This window comes from Anomaloglossus baeobatrachus, chromosome 3 (genome assembly GCF_048569485.1).
Source record: "Anomaloglossus baeobatrachus isolate aAnoBae1 chromosome 3, aAnoBae1.hap1, whole genome shotgun sequence".
NCBI classification, from domain to species: domain Eukaryota; kingdom Metazoa; phylum Chordata; class Amphibia; order Anura; family Aromobatidae; genus Anomaloglossus; species Anomaloglossus baeobatrachus.
The window spans coordinates 149,839,249-149,856,443 of NC_134355.1; the positions used below are offsets into that span (position 1 = coordinate 149,839,249).

Below are 17,195 nucleotides of genomic sequence, written 5' to 3' on the forward strand. Positions count from 1 at the left end.
GCCCTTACAAGGGCTGAAAGAAACTTCTATCCATATTCTGTATAGCGCTGTGTATAGAGCGTACACAGCAGTATCAGAGACAGGAGCTACGCCAGCGGTGACTGACACCAAGACACAGAAGGCAGATAATGGCATGCTGGAGGAAATTGTCTGTTTTTATAATGCAGGGACATGTGACATAGACATCCTATCACACATGCCGTTGCTTCTCTGGCTAAAAGTCCACTTAGCTGTGTGTGTGTCTGGGATTGGCCGACATGCTGGCCCGCCCCACTACACGCGCGCGCTTAGGGAAGCAACACAAGGAAAAAAAAAAAAATGGCGATCGCCATTATCCAAACAGCAGTGATCTGAATGCGCTGTTCCCGCACACTATACGCTGAAATTTCATAATAGTGTGAGTCACAGATTGACTTACACTATTACAGCGAAAAGCCAGCTAGTAATTAGCTTGTCTTTTTGCTGCTAGAACTGTTCTCGAACGTATCTAGAACTATCGAGCTTTAGCAAAAAGCTCGAGTTCTAGTTCGATCTAGAACAGCCCCCAAAATCTCTCGAACCGCGAACTGGAGAACATTGAACCGCGAACCGCGCTCAACTCTAGTGATGACCAAAACTGATCATTGGAATAAAATGTTACCTGGATTTATCAACAACGCTAAGCTAAAAAAAATCGAGTTTCCTAATACAAATTAATAAGTTCACAAAATGTCAATGACAATTTCGTCACTTCACTATACCCCATGTTTTCTTAAGCAGATTTAACATTTCATCACTACCTATGCACCCTGTCCTTTTACTTTTTTGATCTAACCTTTCTAGAAGACCATATTTTATAGGAATTTCTTTTATCATATTTCTGATTCGCTCATATTGTTTTGACATCATGTGCTTTAAAACTTGTTTTGGAGCTACAGTACGATTTTTTACCTCAATAAATCAACTACATCTTTTTCCCAAAACATTCCACATTTGTTTTTTTTAGATGTATTTTCTTTGGTTGAAACTGGAAACTTCCTCTAGTGACCATCATACGTCGTACTAGAGCTTCAGTTTTTTATAAAACCTCCACTCAATTAATTGCAATATTCATTGATATTACAAGTATACAACTGTGCTACCAAGCAACAATATCTTTCTTGTTGTTCAGATCTATGTAGATTTTGAGATGCTTTGAAGATTTTCCAGAGTAAAACTCATACCAGAAATAGGGTTTGAACCCATGCGGATACATATCCATTGGATCTTAAGTCCAATGCCTTAACCACTCGGCAAATCTGGTGGCTGTGTTTCTGCCTTCAGCTTGTAACTGGAGCTGATGATTAATAAAAACAGTGCAATCATTAAATTTGCACTAACAGATAGCTTTATTTTATAAGGTGACTTATCAAGAGCTGTAGACCGGCCTCCAATGTAGACCATACTCTTCACTGGAAATTTCATACTCCAACTTTAACTTTCATCAGTATATTGGCTTTCATTTTTGCTCTATGTTTAGAGTGATGACCAAGACTGATCATTGGAATAAAATGTTACCTTGATTTATCAACAACGCTAAGTTAAAAAAATTGAGTTTACTAATACAAATTAATCTTTCAACATAATGTCAATGCAAGTTCGTTACTTCACTATACCACATGTTTTCCTAAGCAAATTTAACATTTCATCACTACCTATGCACCCTGTCCTTTTCCTTTTTTGATCTAACCTTTCTAGAAGACCATATTTTATACAACTTTCTTTTATCATACTTCTGATTCGCTCATATTATTTTGACATCATGTGCTTTAAAACTTCTTTTGGAGCTACAGTACGAATATTTACCTTAATAAATCAACTACATCTTTTTCCCAAAACATTCCACATTTATTTTTTTTAGATGTCTTTTCTTTGGTTGAAACTGGAAACTTCCTCTAGTGATCATCATATGTCATACTAGAGCTTCAGTTTATTATAAAACGTCCACTCAATTAATTGCAATATTAATGGATATTACAGGTATTAAACTGTGCTACAGTGAAACAATATCTTTCCTGTTGTTCAGACCTATATAGATTTTTGAGATGCCTTGTAGATTTTCAAGAGTAAAACTCGTACCGGGAGTGGGGTTCGAACCCACGCAGGTACATATCCATTGGATCTTAAGTCCTACGCTTTAACCACTCGGCCATCCTGATGGTTGTGTATCAGTCTTTAGCTTGTAACTGGAGCTGATGATTGATAACAACAGTGCAATCATTAAATTTGCACTAACAGATAGCTTTATTTTATAAGGTGACTTATCAAGAGCTGTAGACCGGCCACCAATGTAGACCATACTCATCACTGGAAATTTCATACTCCAACTTTAACTTTCTTCTCTATATTGGCTTTCATTTTTGCTCTATATTTAGAGTGATGACCAAAACTGATCATTGGAACAAAATGTTACCTGGATTTATCAACAACGCTAAGTTAAAAAAATCGAGTTTCTTTATACATCTTAGTCTTTCCACATAATGTCAATGACAAGTTCGTCACTTCACTATACTCCATGTTTTCCTAAGCAGATTTAACATTTCATCACTACCTATGCTCACTGTCCTTTTCCTTTTTTGATTTGACCTTTCTAAAAGACCATGTTTTATACAAATTTCTTTTATCATACTTCTATCTCGCTCATATTATTTTAACATCATGTGCTTTAAAACGTCTTTTGGAGCTACAGTACGATTATTTACCTCAATAAATCAACTACATCTTTTTCCCAAAACATTCCACATTTATTTTTTTTTAGATGTTTTTTCTTTGGTTAAAACTGGAAACTTCCTCTAGTGACCATCATACGTCGTACTAGAGCTTCAGTTTATTATAAAACCAGAACTCAATTAATTGCAATATTCATGGATATTATAGGTATACAACTGTGCTACCGAGCAACAATATCTTTCCTGTTGTTCAGACCTATGTCGATTTTGAGATGCCTTGTAGATTTTCAAGAGCAAAACTCATACCAGGAGTGGGGATTGAACCCACACGAATACATATCTATTGGATCTTAAGTCCAACGCCTTAACCACTCGGCAATCCTGGTGGTTGTGTTTCAGCTTTTAGCTTGTAACTGGAGCTGATGATTAAAAAAAACAGTGCAATCATTAAATTTGCACTAACAGATAGCTTTATTTTATAAGGTGACTTATCAAGAGCTGTAGACCGGCTACCAATGTAGACCATACTCTTCGCTGGAAATTTCATACTCCAACTTTAACTTTCCTTTGTATATTTGCTTTCATTTTTGCTCTTTGTTTAGAGTGATGACCAAAACTGATCATTGGAATAAAATGTTACCTGGATTTATCAACAACGCTAAGTTATAAAAATTGAGTTTCTTAATACAAATTAGTCTTTCCACATAATGTCATTGAAAAGTTCGTCACTTCACTATACCCTATGTTTTCCTAAGCAGATTTAACATTTCATCACTACCTATGCACCCTGTCCTTTTCCTTTTTTGATCTAACTTTTCTAGAAGACCATATTTATTTACCTCAATAAATCAACTACATCTTTTTCCCAAAACATTCCACATTTATTTTTTTAGATGTCTTTTCTTTGGTTGAAACTGGAAACTTCCTCTAGTGATCATCATACGTCGTACTAGAGCTTCAGTTTATTATAAAACATCCACTCAATTAATTGCAATATTCATGGATATTACAGGTATAAAACTGTGCTACCGAGAAACAATATCTTTCCTGTTGTTCAGACCTATGTAGATTTTGAGATGCCTTGAAGATTTTCAAGAGTAAAACTTATACCAGAAGTGGGGTTCCAACCCACGCGGATAAATATCCATTGGATCTTAAGTCCAACACCTTAACCACTCGGCCATTCTGGTGGTTGTGTTTTAGCCTTTAACTTGTAACTGGAGCTGATGATTGATAACAACAGTGCAATCATTAACCCCTTAGAGACGGAGCTAATTTTCACCTTATTGACCAGACCATATTTTGCAATTCTGACCAGTGTCACTTCATGAGGTTATAACTCTGGAACGCTTCAACGAATCCCGGTGATTCTGAGACTGTTTTTTCATCACATATTGTACTTCATGTTAGTACCAAATTTAGGACAATATTTTTTGCGTTTATTTATGAAAAAAATTGAATTTTGGCAAAAATTTTGAATTTTTATACAGTTAAACCAGAGATTTCTGTGACACAAAATAGTTAATAAATAACATTTCCCACATGTCTAGTTTACATAAGCACAATTTTGGAAAAAAAATTTTTTTTTGTTAGGAAGTTAGAAGAGTTCAAAATTTATCAGCGATTTCTCATTTTTACATCAAAATTTACAAAACCCAAAAGTGACACCATTCTAAAAACTGCACCCCCCAAAGTACTCAAAACCACATTCAAGAAGTTTATTAACCCTTCAGGTGCTTCACATGAACAAAAGCAATGTGGAATGAAAAAAAGCAAAAATTAAATTTTACCTAAAAATGTTGCTCTAACCCAAATTTATTCACTTTTAGAAGAAATAACACAACAAAATGGACCCCAAAACATGTTCCCCACTTTCTTATGAACACACGGATACCCCACATGTGGTCAGAAACCTCTGTTTGGACAAATGGGAGGGCTCGGAACAGAAGGAGCAATATTTGAATTTTGGAAAGCAAATTTGGCTGAAATAGATTGCGGGCACCATGTTGCATTTACAGGTCCGCTAAGGTACTTAAACAGAAGAAACCCCCTCACAAGTGACGCCATTTTGGAAACTAGACCCCTCAAGGCTTCTATCTAGGCGTATAGTGAGCATTTTGGATCCACAGGTACTTCACAGATTTTGTTAACGTTACGTTGTTATATTGAAAATTTTAATAATTTTCTTAAAAATGTTGCTTCAGCATCAATTTTCTCACTTTTTCAAGAGGTAATTCCAAATATTTGACCTCAAGGTTTTTTACCCACTTTATTATAAGCACGGTGATACCTCACATGTGGTCTGAAACCTTTGTTTGGACAAATGGGAGGGCTTGGAACGGAAGGAACAATATTTGAATTTTGGAAAGGAAATTTGGCTGAAAAAGATTGCGGGCACCATGTCGCATTTGGAGGTCCCCTAAGGTACCTAAACAGCAGAAACCCCGGACAAATGACCCCATTTTGGAAACTAGGCCCCTCAAGGAATTTATCTAGATGTTTGTTGAGTACCCTGAACCCCCAGGTGCTTCACAGAATTTTATAATGTTGAGCCATCAAAATAAAAAAATAACATTTTACTACAAAATTGTTATTTCAACCAGGTAGCTTTTTTTTCACAAGGATAACAGGAAAAAAATCCCCATGAAATTTATTGTGCAATTTCTCCTGAGTTTGGCGATACCTTATATGTGGTGGAAATCAACTGTTTGGGCACACGGCGGGGCTCGGAAGGGAAGGAGTGCCATTTGACTGCAAAATTGGCTGGAATCAATAGCGGATGCCATGTTGCATTTGGAAAGCCCCTGAGGTGCCTATACAGTGAAGCTCCCCAACATGTGGCCCCATTTTGGAAAATAGACCCCTGAAGGAATTTATCTAGATGTTTGGTGAGTACCCTGAACCCTCAGGTACTTCACAGAAGTTTATAATGTTGAGCTGTGAAAATAAAAAAATACATTTTAACCACAAAATTGTTACTTCAACCAGGTAGCTTTTTTTTTACAAGCGTAAAAGGAAAAAATTCAGCATAAGATTTATTGTGCAATTTCTCCTGAGTATGCTGATACCTTATGTGTGATGAAAATCAACTGTTTGGGTGCACAGCAGGGCTCGGAAGAGAAGGAGCGCCATTTGACTGCACAATTGGCTGGAATCATTAGCGGATGCTATGTTGCATTTGGAAAGCCCCTAAGGTGCCTAAACAGTGGAGGTCCCCCACAAGTGACCCCATTCTGGAAACAACACACCTCAAGGCTTTTATCTAGGTGTATAGTGAGCAGTTTGAATCCAAGAGTACTTCACAGCATTTGATAAGCTTAGGTTGCCATATTGAAAATTTTCATTTTTTTCACAAAAATGTTGCTTTAGCATCAAATTTTTTACTTTTTGAAAAGGCAATAACAAACCGTGGACCCAACAGGTTGTTATCCAATGTCTTATGATCACAGAGATACCCCACATGTGGCCAAAAACCTCTGTTTGGATAAATGGGAGGGCTTGGAAAGGAAGGAGCACCATTTGAATTCTGGAAAAGTTTAAATAAATTGCGGGCACCATGTCACATTGGCAGGGCCCCTTGGGTGCCTATACAGCAGAAATCCCCCACAAGTGACCCCATTTTGGAAACTGGATTTTATTCAGGAGTATAGTAAGCATTTTGAATCCACAAGTACTTCACAAAAATGTTGCTGTAGCAACAAATTTCTCACTTTTAGGCTATGTGGCCATGATCCAGCGACACGGCGTCTAGTACACAGTGTCAGCCTTTCTACAAAGATGTGAGTGTTGTCCACGGGAGAACGCAGCTGCCCATGTCCACGATTTGGGTTCATGCTGCTGTGGAGCTCTATGCTACCTGAGAACACTCATCTCCACAGCATAAATTGACATGCTGAGGTTCGGGAAGGTGCACCACAGGTCAGTGTATGCTGTGGAGAAGAGAAGCACAGTGGGCATGGGATTTCTAAAAATCCTTCCACTGTGCTTTTACTGCACAACGCAGCGTTATGGACGCAGGGAAAACACTCTGCACCCAAAACGCTGCAAACCCCGATTGTGGGCGCACAGCCTAAAATGCTACAATGGATGAATAGATAGATGTCAAACAAATATAACGTCACACCCCCTGCATATTCTAAGCTGGCGCCCTTTAGTGCCTTTCATGTGGCACTAAAGGGTGCCTAGCCTTGTATTTATATGAAGTGAAAGCTGCACACCAAATTCAGAGTAATATGAACAAGCATAACTGCTTGATGATACATGAAGAATGAAAAATACAACTAGCCATATGCAAAATGGAAAAAAAAAATTTTTTGGTGATATTGCATAACTTCTGAGGATTATTTTTAAAAAAAAGAGATATTTAGCTAATGTATTGATCAATTCATTACTGCCCCATAACCACTTCACGGTAATCTCTTATTTATGGGGTCCCTAACAAAATGTTACCTCTATATGCGGTTAAAACCTGCTTGTGTGCATGGGTACCTAACCAAATGTTACCTCTATGTGCAGCTGAAACCTGCTGTGTATGGGAAGCAAGGGACCTGGCTATATAGGAAGTTGAATAATCATGGCCAAAGGGCGGGACTGGGTTCTCAGACAGAAAAAAAACAAACTGCATAACAATCAAAATGACTGCTGGAACTCCATTGTAAATGTGAACAGGGTGCTAGCCAAAAAATACATAATCTATATGAAGTGAAAGCTGCACACCAAATTCAGAGTAATATGAACAAGCATAACTGCTTGATGATACATAAAGAATGAAAAATACAACTAGCCATATGAAAAATGGAAGAAACATTTTTGGTGATATTGCATAACTGCTGAGTATTATTTTGAAAAAAAGAGATATTTAGCTAATGTATTGATCAATTCATTACTGCCCCATAACCACTTCACGGTAATCTCTTATTTATGGGGTACCTAACCAAATGTTACCTCTATCAACTAGCCATATGAAAAATGGAAAAAAAAATATTTTGGTGATATTGCATAACTGCTGAGGATTATTTTTCAAAAAAAGAGATATTTAGCTAATGTATTGATCAATTCATTACTGCCCCATAACCACTTCACGGTAATCTCTTATTTATGGGGTCCCTAACATAGCCTTATATTTAGCCCCCCAAAAAATGAATAATTAAAATAAACGACGTGGGGTCCCCCCTATTTTTGATAGCCAGCTAGGGTAAAGCAGACAGCTGTAGCCTGCAAACCACAGCTGACAGCTTCACCTTGGCTGGTGATCAATTTGGAGGGCTCCCCAGGCGTTTTTTTTTTTTTTAAAAAAAACAAACAAACAAGCGTTGGGTCCCCCCCCCCTTTAGATCACCAGCCAAGGTGAAGCGGACAGCTGGGGTCTGGTATTCTCAGGGTGGGAAGAGCCATGGTTATTGGACTCTTCCCAGCCTAAAAATAGCAGGCCACAGCCGCCCCAGACGTGGCGCATCCATTAGATGCGCCAATCCTGGCACTTTGCCCCAGCTCATCCCGCACCCTGGTGCGGTGGCAAATGGGGTAATATACGGGGTGATACCAGCTGTAATGTCACCTGGCATCAAGCCCTGGGGTTAGTGATGTCACAGCATCTAAACACATACCCGACATCACTAACCCAGTCAGTAATAGAAAAAAATAAAGACAAAAAAAAAAATTATTTGAAAAAACACTCCCCGAAACATTCCCTCTTTCACCAATTTATTGAAAATAAGCAAATTCCGGTCGCTGTAATCCATTTTGGAGGTCCCACGACGACTCTGGACCTTTCTCGAATATGGGGGCACATTCAGGGAACGTATCCCCCATTTTCTGGAAGAGCAAGCTCTCCATGAGCAGTGTGGGTGCAGTAATCTGAGAATACTGCACTCACACTGCCCCGGTCCAACCTAGGGCAGAGTGACCTGCAGTAACCTCATTCCAGAATATGAGGGGCACGCTCACAGAACGTACCCCCCATTTTCTAGAACAGCAGGCTCTCCATTTGAGGAGTGTGGCTGCAGATTACTGCACTCACTCTCCCCTGGTCCACAGTACAGCAGCATGTGCAGCAGCGAGGTCAGTGTCCCTGCTTGCAAGGATCCAGCTGACAGCCGCTGTCTGCACATGCGCCGCCAGCTTTCCAGAAGGAGGCGGAGTGATCGCGGGGACGGAGCAGCAGACAGGTAATGGGGAAGACCGGGGGCTGACAGGGGGTGATGGCGGGAGACCTGGCGGGACCTGGGGACAACTTTTCTGTCGCATGTGGCGTGTCACATGCGGCAGAAAGAGCAGGATGAAGGCGGCCGGACGCTACTGTGCGCTATGCGTCGCCATCTTGCATCCTCCAAAGGGGGGAAGGGGGGCGGCTCTGGAGAACCGGAGGGGGCTCCAGGGCACCAGAAAGCTCCGGTGTACCGGAGGAGGGGTCAGGGGGAGGACATTTCCATCTGATCTGAAATGTTTGATCATTTCAGATCGGAGGGAAATGAATGCAGAGCCGGAGGCGGCGGCAGTTTTCGGTGTGCTTCGGCGCCATTTTGACTGTTCAGGAGGGGGGGTAGGGGTGGGGGGGGACTCTGGGGGCACGAGGGGTTTATATTTCTTTCTCATCTGAATGGTTTGATCCCGTCAGATGAAAAAGAAATCAGTTTTACCGGCCATTTCTTTTTTTTTTATGTGTACATCGGTATACGGTGTATACTGGCGATCACATTATCGGGGTCCAAAAAAAACACCCCGATTCATAATCTTAGGTCTCAGCTACCCCCGGTAGCTGAAACCCCCGAGATTTTTGGTTGCTGGGGGGCGCTACAGGGCTTTTTCGGACCGACGCTTTAAAGCGGCGGAACAGAATAAGTACCCTGTTTTGGCGCCGCTTTAAGTCGTACGGCCGTCGTTATGAGGTTAAATTTGCACTAATGGATAGCTTTTTTTTTTATAAGGTGACTTATCAAGAGCTGTAGACCGGCCACCAATGTAGACCATACTCTTCACTGGAAATTTCATCCTCCAACTTTAACTTTCCTATGTATATTGGCTTTCATTTTTGCTCTATGTTTAGAGTGATGACCAAAACTGATCATTGGAATAAAATGTTACCTGGATTTATCAACAACGCTAAGTTAAAAAAATTGAGTTTCCTAATACAAATTAATCTTTCCAAATAATGTCAATGACAAGTTCATCACTTCACTATACCCCATGTTTTCCTAAGCAGATTTAACATTTCATCACTACCTATGCACCCTGTCCTTTTTCTTGTTTGATCTAACCTTTCTAGAAGACCATATTTTATACAAATTTCTTTTATCATACTTTTGATTCGCTCATATAATTTTGACATCATGTGCTTTAAAACTTCTTTTGGAGCTACAGTACGATCATTTACCTCAATAAATCAACTACATCTTTTTCCCAAAAATTTCCACATTTTTTTTAATAGCTTTTCTTTGGTTGAAACTGGAAACTTCCTCTAGTGATAATCATACGTCGTACTAGAGCTTCAGTTTATTATAAAACGTCCACTCAAGTAATTGCAATATTCATGCATATTACAGGTATACAATTGTGCTACCGAGCAACAATATCTTTCCTGTTGTTCAGACCTATGTAGATTTTGAGATGCCTTGAAGATAGTCAAGAGTAAAACTCATACCAGGGGTGGGGTTCGAACCCACGTGGATTCATATCCATTGGATCTTAAGTAGAGTTGAGCACAGTTCGTGGTTCTCCAGTTCACGGTTCGAGTGATTTTGGGGGGTGTTCTAGATCGAACTAGAACTCGATCTTTTTGCTAAAAGTTCGTTAGCTCAAGTTACGTTCGAGAATGGTTCTATCAGTAAAAAGCCAAGCTAATTACTAGCTGGCTTTTTGCTGTAATAGTTTAAGTCACTCTGTGACTCACACTAATATGAAATTTCAGCGTATAGTGTGTGGGGACTGCATTTTCAGATCACTGCTGCTGGGATAATGGCGATTGCCATTTTTTTTTCCTTCCTTCCCTAAGCGCGCGTGTAGTGGGGCGGGCCAGCATGTCAGCCAATTCCAGACACACACACAGCTAAGTGGACTTTTTGCCAGACAAGCAAAGGCATGTGTCATAGGATTTCCATGTCACATGTATCTGCATTATAAATACGGGCATCTGCCCATCTGGACACCAATATCTGCCTTCTGCTTCTGGGTGACAGTCACCGCAGACGCAGCTCCTGCCGTCGATCCTGCTGTGTACGCTCTATACACAGCGCTATACAGAATAGGAAAAGAAGTTTTTTTCAGCCCTTTTAAGGGCTAATTACAGCTGGCTCAGAGCCATAGGTGACAGTCAGGTCCGTGAAAACAGTTTTTAACAGCTACAGATAACAGTGTCTGTGTTGCTAAGCTCAGGGACTTCCTTGCTGCATTTCACCATTAGGAGAAATAGAAAGTGAGGCTTCCTTTCCTCTACACTGACCCACAACCCGGCCACTGTACCCTCCTGCCCTTTTTAGCAAAGCCCTTTTAATTTCAGATTGCTGCCAGTTAGTGCCATCCAAAGAGTGGCTGCTGTCCTGCTTTATTGTGGCACTTGTGCCAAGCAAGTCCCACCACCTCTGCATTCTCCCCTCCTGCACATTTTTCCAAAGCCATATTAATTGAAAAGAGTGCTCCAAGTTAGTGGCATCCAAAAAAGTTGCTCTTGGACTCCATTAGTGTCCCACTGGTGCCAAGCAATTTCCAGCACCTCTGCATTGCACCCTCAAGCTCATTTTTACTAAGCCATTATAATGGCAAACACTGAGGAAACTTAGTGGCATCCAAAAAGTGGCTGTTGGACTTCATTAGTGTCCCACTGGTGGCATGCAATTTTCAGCACCTCTGCATTACACCCTCCTGCTAATTTTTAATAATCTATAATAATAGCAAAAAATGCTGCAACTTAGTGGCATCCAAAAAGTGTTTGTTGTACTCCATTTGTGCCCCACTGGTGGCAAACAATTTCCAGCACCTCTGCATTACACCCTCCTGCTCATTTTTTAATAAGCTATAATAATAGCAAAAAATGCTGCAACTTAGTGGCATCCAAAAAGTGGCTGTTGTACTCCATTTGTGCCCCACTGGTGGCAAGCAATTTCCAGCACCTCTGCATTACTCCCTCAAGCTCATTTTTACAAAGCCATTATAATAGCAAACACTGAGGAAACTTAGTGGCATCCAAAAAGTGGCTGTTGGACTTCATTAGTGTCCCACTGGTGCCAAGCAATTTCCAGCACCTCTGCATTGCACCCTCAAGCTCATTTTTACTAAGCCATTATAATAGCAAACACTGAGGAAACTTAGTGGCATCCAAAAAGAGGTTGTTGGACTTCATTAGTGTCCCACTGGTGCCAAGCAATTTCCAGCACCTCTGCATTACACCCTCCTGCTAATTATTAAAAAGCTATAATAATAGCAAAAAATGCTGCAACTTAGTGGCATCCAAAAAGTGGCTGTTATACTCCATTTGTGCCCCACAGGTGCAAAGCAATTTCCAGCACCTCTGCATTACACCCTCCTGCTCATTTTTTAATTAGCTATTATAATAGCAAAAAATGCTGCAACTTAATGGCATCCAAAAAGTGGCTGTTGTACTCCATTTGTGCCCCACAGGTGCAAAGCAATTTCCAGCACCTCTGCATTACACCCTCCTGCTCATTTTTTAATTAGCTATAATAATAGCAAAAAATGCTGCAACTTAGTGGCATCCAAAAAGTGGCTGTTGTACTCCATTTGTGCCCCACAGGTGCAAAGCAATTTCCAGCACCTCTGCATTACACCCTCCTGCTCATTTTGCTACGCTATTTTTATAGCAAACTCATGGAATTCCTTGCTGCATTTCAATATTAGGAGGGATAGAAAGTGAGGCTTCCTTTACTGTCCTGGTTCCCACAGGACACGGCCACTGTATCCACCTGCCCACTTTTGCCATGCTATTTAATTTGCCCAAAGAGCTGACTCTTTTTCTGCCATCCTAAAATTGTTTGGAATACTAAGTTAGTGTTCCTTTGCTGCCAAGCAAGGTGCAACACATGGGCATTCTACACTCCTTTCTATTTGTGGAACGCAATTATTAACTGCAGGTAGTCCAGCCAATCTTTGACGAAGGTGCAGGCGTGGATATAATGCTTCCTTCATCCAATGGTGGTTCTCTCGATGTCTGACAGCTCAACAATACATCTGTTTTCACTTACAAAACAAGTGATGACCTGCCAATCACACTCCCGCTTACGGGTAACGGGGTGGAAGTTCAGTGTGAAAAAGCATATGTGACTGCTGTCCTCACAGTCACAGAGGATGAAGAGCATGCAGATGCACTTGATGGGGCAGGCGGTGGTAGCACAGCCCCGCTAGGCCGCATTGTAGAACAGTGAAATTCCCATTGCGACATGCTTCATTTTAAGTCTTGTATTTGGTGGGCTCCCCCAAAACCATGCAACATGCAAAGCACTGTATGCAGTTGGGTTCATAAATGATTGTTTAACTTTCCCAAAACAAACAATAAGAACCATGCATAAAATTGAAATAATAGAACAATCTATTCAGTTGCCTACTACTTGCTGATCCCTCTGCGTAGCAGCAGTAATTGTGTGTGTGTGTGTGTATGTGTGTGTGTGTGTGTGTGTGTGTGTGTGTGTGTGTGTGTGTGTGTGTGTGTGTGTGTGTGTGTGTGTGTGTGCATGTGAACACAACTTACTAGTGGCGCATCACAAGAGCTTCCCAGTTATGTACCTAAACATAGACAAAACACATCAACCACCCTGAATACCTTTGTTAGCTGAAGCCTCACAGATAAGGCAGATGATAACAGTGTGAATGCAAACCACACAGCTCTGTAACACAGTCATGGAAATCTTAAAAAGCAACAGTCAATGCAAACATGCGTCGCTGTCCCTCTATGATTTAAACTGTACGTGACAATTTGACAGTGCAGAGGCAGTAAGTCTGATTGTCTATATAGTTGTCCTACCCAGAACAGATATGTGTTTTGATAAAGTGTTCCGTGCACGCATTAATGTCTGGGCACAGCCTACCGTACCCGGGTACTGTGATGTCCAGTTGCCATAAATACAGACTTTACGCTCCTCTCATGGTAAACAGTATAGACAGCACCGGAAGAATGTTGGTCTGTGGGACAGGATGCTGCTCACTGGCGTACTCCTCACCAAACTACAAAATGACTCCCCTCACAATTGAACGAAGTGTTTCCGTGGTTGCTCCTTCCTGTAACACACACCTTTATCTTTTCATTATGTTCATAGACAGCATCTCCAAGTCCACACCCGAAGATTGTTTGCTATTACTATAGTGACCAAACAGAGAAAAGCAGCTCCAAAAAAACAGCAGCCCCTTGTGTGTAGTCTGCAACAATGCATGCAATGAATGGCAAATAAGCATGTTGCATTGACAGTGGCTAAAGCTGAGCAATACATCCTCACGCTATCAATTCATATCCATGTGACACTTCATGGTGGAAGTACTCGAAGTTGAGATTTTTTGCCTTCTACTTAGAGATTGTTACAGATTACATGACTTGGGTGATCCTTTGCTATGTCCAAAAAATTCCCAGGCTAGGCAAGGCTTACAGCCCATGCGAACTGCATAGCCAACATGACTTATGCTCATAGGCAGAGTTGTGGCCGAGGATTCGGTTGTTGACGTGCTTCCAGTACTTTGTCTCTGTCCAGGAAGACACAAAGTAAACTCGTCGTCAGTAGCATCCTCCTCCACCTCCTTTGCTGACGTCATCGATTGGCTCACTTTGGTTTGACAGTAAGTGGTGTCTCCAACCTCATCATCACCCTGTGTGTTTTCATTCCCCTCGTCCTGAGTCCTCTGTGACAACCTCTTCCTGCCCTGACCGAATAGCAAAGTTGACGTTACAATCAGGTATATGAGTCTCCTCATCATGTTACCCATTGTCTCCACCAGGATGATGTACGATTTGGAAATGAGGGTGTACATTATGCTCAGCACCTTCTTCATCGGGGCCTGGATCCAACTCACAAACCGTCTGGCCATCTGTGCAGATAATTTCCCCTGTCTCTTGTAACTCGCTGCCTTAACACATCAGATTATCTGCTACACCCGCAAGCTTCAAACAGAACCTGAAAACTCATCTGTTCATAAATTACTATAACCATTAAATGACACCACCACCGTGCGGAGATTCTGCCCAACCTACACCCCACCTACTGTCTCCTCCCCAAAATACTTTACAATGTAATCCCGCAAGGGCTGAGTCCTCTGCCCTCTGTACCAGTCTGTCTATTGTTACTTGTATATGTATTCTGTATGTAACCCCCTTGTCATGTACAGCACCATGGAATCAATGGTGCTCTATAAATAAATATTAATAATAATAATAATAAGAAGAAGAAGAAGAACTTCTTTGTCTGTACTCACTGCAGCTTTTGAGCAGACCTCTCATTCCCAGGCTACAGTGTGACTGAACGGCTCTGCAGACTTAACAATCTTTGTTACCCCTTATTCAGCAGGGCTGGTGAAAACTTGAGAGCAGTTATGAAGCAAGTGCGATTGGGTTTACACCACTGTGGAATGTTTGGGCTACAGCGCATGCTCGTTTGGACTGTGCCTGAGTCATTCTGCGACCTGCGGTTCCACACACTTACACAGGGCCCTGGGGCTTGCCTCACTGTCGGGAGGCCACTACAACTAACTGCACCCAACATCAGCCCCAAGTGTCCCCTTACACTGCAGTGGCAGTCCCCACTGATCGCAATACCAAGAGTGGTGTCACAAAAATACGTATAAAGAAGCAACCTACCTGTGACCAGACTTACTCCACGTGGAGTTCCTGAAGGTAATGCACCGACACAACACCTGTGGGGCTTCACACTTACTGCGAAAAGCCTCTTTGCACAGGTACTTGCACTCCGTGTCGGGTCTAAAGGCCCCGTCACACACAGAGATAAATCTTTGGCAGATCTGTGGTTGCAGTGAAATCATGGACATATTGTTCCATTTGTACACAGCCACAAACCTGGCACTGATTGTCCACAATTTCACTGCAACCACAGATCTGCCGCTGATTTATCTCTGTGTGTGACAGGGCCTTAAGTCCTGTGTTGTGCCTAGACAGCATGCTGAAGCGGATAGTCTTTTTTCAGAAACTGTATTTCATGCTACTGAGCATGCTCAGACACTTACTGCATCAGAGGCTAGGTCCGGTAATGAACTCTTTGGACCTGCCCCTGATGTGGGGGGCCCATATAGACCACAGGGCATCAGGTGTCCTGACGATGTGGCCAGGCCACTCCCAACTGGCTTGCAGAGGCCCGCCCCTATGACTTGTCACCTCATTGTTGTTGGTCAGACGATGACTGGTGAAGTGTTTGGGTCGTGGCAGCCATGAGGTCATCATTCAAGTGGCAGTTCCAAATAGGATGCTAGTTATGCCACTCATGATGTGTCACTCTGCTTTTGTCTCCAGGAGGTGCATTGTGGTCCACCCTGGTTTGGGGCGGACCCAGGTTATAAAAGGGGCTGGAGCCAACACGAAGGTGCCCAGTCTTCTATTATGCTCCAAAAGAGCACACCTCCATGTGTTGAACCCATTGTGGCTTTAGGCCAGAGGTAGGCAGGGATAGGGCGTCAATGCAGGCCGCCACCACAGTTGGTAATGCAGAACGTTTAAGACCAGCTCCTGTCCTACCAGTCCTGCTAGTGCAGCCCAGTGGCATAATCAGGCCTGCTGCTGATGCGCCTTCTGTCCACAGGTGTGTCTGTGGCGCCCTGGCCTAGGCTGGGCGCCACAGACCGGCCTGGCCTAACCGGTGAGGTCAGCTAACCCTGAATCCCCCCGCTTCGGCTGAGGCTGCGCCGGGCCGCCTATGCCAAGCAGCAGTACAGGCCACGACACCGCAGGACCCCCACGAAAGAGAACCGGTAGTGTCCGGTGTGGGTGCGGTTCAGCGGGGCCCGACTCGGGCGCAGGGGCCTGCCAACGTCCCTTATTGGGACAGGGAACCGAACCCGTTGGGCCGGGAGATTGCCGCCAGGGAGCAGCAGAGGGCCGAAGTGATGGCGGAAGTGATCAAAGAGAAGGATGCACTCCGCCATGCCACCTTTCGAGTGCGGGGCCCGGTGTACGAGGGTCAAGTCCGGCAGTTCGACCAACGGAGGGGGTTTGGCTTCATCTATGAGCCGGGCCTGGAGGCCGAAGTATTTGTGGTCTGCCGCAATGTCAATTCGCACCTCCCCACGGGCCATCCAGGTCGTGATCTATTGCCGGGCGACCTAGTGACTTATACCCGCCACTGCGGAGAGAGGGGCTGGTTCGCCCTGAACGTTAAGCAGAGGGAGAGCCGCAGTGAGCGGATGCGGCCCCAACCCCCTCCTCCACCAAGCCGTCCGGATGTGGAGCAGGAAGAGGTCCTAAAGGAGTATGACCTTAAGTAGTGGCAGCGGTTCGCCATTGCAAGCAGTTGGGACCCTCAGCAGTTTGATTGAATGACTTTAATGAACCGTGAACTTTCATCTGATTGT

The 17,195-nt window shown here is 42.7% G+C and overlaps 4 non-coding genes across 4 annotated transcripts; all 4 read right to left on the minus strand.

Annotated features, from left to right (window-relative positions):
• Nucleotides 1-1,199: 1,199 nt before the first annotated feature.
• TRNAL-UAA (transfer RNA leucine (anticodon UAA)) lies at nt 1,200-1,282 on the minus strand. The gene has a single exon. It is a non-coding gene; the product is annotated as a tRNA-Leu (tRNA).
• An 812-nt stretch (nt 1,283-2,094) lies between these two features.
• Nucleotides 2,095-2,177, minus strand: TRNAL-UAA (transfer RNA leucine (anticodon UAA)). The gene has a single exon. It is a non-coding gene; the product is annotated as a tRNA-Leu (tRNA).
• An 813-nt stretch (nt 2,178-2,990) lies between these two features.
• TRNAL-UAA (transfer RNA leucine (anticodon UAA)) lies at nt 2,991-3,073 on the minus strand. Its single transcript has one exon. It is a non-coding gene; the product is annotated as a tRNA-Leu (tRNA).
• A 721-nt stretch (nt 3,074-3,794) lies between these two features.
• TRNAL-UAA (transfer RNA leucine (anticodon UAA)) lies at nt 3,795-3,877 on the minus strand. The gene has a single exon. It is a non-coding gene; the product is annotated as a tRNA-Leu (tRNA).
• Nucleotides 3,878-17,195: the final 13,318 nt, after the last annotated feature.